This window comes from Zeugodacus cucurbitae, chromosome X (assembly GCF_028554725.1).
Source record: "Zeugodacus cucurbitae isolate PBARC_wt_2022May chromosome X, idZeuCucr1.2, whole genome shotgun sequence".
NCBI lineage: Eukaryota > Metazoa > Arthropoda > Insecta > Diptera > Tephritidae > Zeugodacus > Zeugodacus cucurbitae.
In genome coordinates this window covers 1,731,545-1,734,319 of record NC_071672.1, presented here as the reverse complement: position 1 = coordinate 1,734,319, position 2,775 = coordinate 1,731,545, and positions in this window count along the sequence as shown.

The following is a 2,775-nucleotide window of genomic DNA, read 5'->3' as shown; positions in this document are numbered from 1 at the left end:
CCGAGTGCGTATCGACCACTTTGCATGATCGACACCATGGGTAAAATACTGGAGAGGTTGATCTGCGCACGTCTGGAACGCCACCTAGAAGATGAGCCATCTGGTCTATCTGATAACCAATTCGGCTTCAGAAGACGTCGGTCCACCATAGACGCTGTAGGAAAAGTGACTGATATTGCGGCCAAAGCCATATCGGGCACCAGATGGATGTTCGGTGAGAAAGAATATTGTGCGGTTGTCACACTTGACGTAAAAAATGCTTTCAACTCGGCATACTGGCCGAACATTATAAGCGCACTGGAGGCGAGAAATACACCGATGTATCTACTGCGAATAATTAGTAGATATCTGTCTGATAGGCTGCTATTGTACGATACCGATGTAGGTCCAAAAAAGTACGTGGTGACAGGTGGAGTACCGCAAGGCTCAGTATTGGGTCCGTTATTATGGAATGTGTTGTATGATGGTGTGTTACGCCTACCCCTGCCAAAAGGCGCCCAAATAATTGGCTATGCGGACGACATCGCCGTGACGATCGTTGCGAAGGAACTTTTCCACATTCAAAGCGTTTGCAATGAGACCACTGCAAAAATCAAAGATTGGCTCACCAGAACTAAACTACAGCTTGCTGGGGAAAAGACTGAAGCTGTTCTTATCACGAGCAGGAAAAAACTGGAAACGGTCACCCTAAATATTGATGGGTACAATGTTGTAACACAAAATGCACTGAGGTATCTCGGCGTTATGATCGATGCGAGGCTGAATTTCAAGGCACACATCGAGAAAGCATGTGGCAAAGCAGCTAAAGTGACAGCGGCCCTATCGAGAATCATGGCCAACATTGGCGGACCCAGCCATAGTAGGAGAACTCTACTAGCTAAAGATTGCCAATCAGTACTGATGTACGCGGCTCCTATATGGGGGATGGCTTTACATCAAAAAACATGTGCCAACAAGGCAAAGACAGTTTCTAGACTAAGCGCCATTAGAGTTGCCTGCGCGTTTAGAACGTTGTCACACGAAGCTGTTGGTATCATAGCTGGCCTTATGCCACCGGATATAATGGCTTCGGAGCTTAGCAGAGTCTATCGAAAGACAAAACTTGTGAATAGGCGCCTAACGGACGATGAGCGCAAAGAGGAGAGACAGGTGAGACTTAACGAGTGGCAAGCGCAATGGGATGCGGCAGAAAAAGGAAGATGGACCTATAGACTCATTAAGAACGTATCAACCTGGATTGGTAGGCTACATGGAGAGACAGACTTCTATCTGACCCAGTTCCTGTCTGGGCATGGCTGTTTCAGGCAGTACCTCCACAGGTTCGGCCACGACGACAATATTGAATGTTCCTTCTGCAGAAGTGCAGAAGAAAATGCAGAACATATATTTTTCTCCTGCTCGAGATATGTAAAGGAGAGAACCTCGATAGAGCAGATAATTAATGAAGTAATGACGCCTGATAATATAGTGAGTCACATGTTGCAATCGCAGCTGGTGTGGGCTAAAATGAAGGAGTGGACCGCTATAGCGATCCAAGAACTTAGGGTTAAAGAACGACAGCGCAGAAGTATAATACAAAGTGAATAACCCTGCGGGGAGTATCTGAAGTGGCATAGTGGCCCAGCTTGGTCCTGCGAAGTAGTGCTTAACGGCGGTCCCGCAGGTCCAATTATAAGCTATAGGAGCCGAAGTTCAGGGTTTAGTACGCAGGCATACTGTTTCGCAAGTCCAACATAGTTGGGCGTGGTCCCGAATGAGGTGTATCTTTAGCAGACAGTATGAATCGTGCATACTGGTAACATACATTACCAGTATCTTTTGAAGATTCCCCCTTCGGAAACGTGTTGTAGGTATTCCTGCTGGCTGGATTGCCTACCAGTGAGTGCTGTGCTGAGCGCCTGGCGTTCAGTTGAACTTGTTTCGGGTCTGCTCGTACAGTTGTTCCCAAAGGGTGCCTGGGTGTCGCCTCTGTTGATGAAATCGGAGGATGGTGGGAGTGAGAGCGGTAGCGGAATAGGTGGCACCGCTGAAAAAGCGGTTGCCCACCCCGCAGTTTCGGGTGCTTCTAAGCCGGCCGAGAGCGGCGGTAACAGCGGCACTGGGAAGGGCGTCGTGAAAAAGGGTGTCGCAAAAAAGAGCGTCGCGAAGGAGGGATCGACGAAAGTCAGCTCGGGGAAGGAGGGAGGGAAACGTCAGGGTGGAGATAATGGGGCTGTGGTTGGGGGAGGCGCTATCAGCCATGTTGCTGCCATGAAGGCAGTGACGGCCGAGTTAAACGCCTTAGTGTTGGGGGCTAAAGACTTTGAGGTCACTACCGCGAAGGGGCTGATGGAGCTTGCCTCGAAGTACGAGGCGCTCCTGATGACGGTAGTAACCAAGAATAAGCGGAATGTCCCTCTTAGACTCACATCGGTGGATTTTACGCCGAAGAGACCCCGCGAGGAGGAGCCGCAGACTCGAAGGACGCCGCCTAAGAAAAAAGCAAGTCAAGGGGAAGTGCTAAAGATGGGCAAGGGGAGCAAAAAAAAGGAAGACAACTCCCCCGTAAATGGGAAGAAATGCACGGAAAAGGAAAATGGATGGACGCAGGTCAAGCGCAAAATACAGACCAAGAAGGCATCCTATGCCCCACGTCCGAGACCGGATGCAATAATTATCGCACGAGCTGGAAACATGTCATATAGCGATATACTCAAAGCTGTTAAAAAGGAAGATACCCTGCGAGAGCTCGGGGAGAATGTCTCCAGGATCAGGAAGACGGCAAAAGGCGCGATT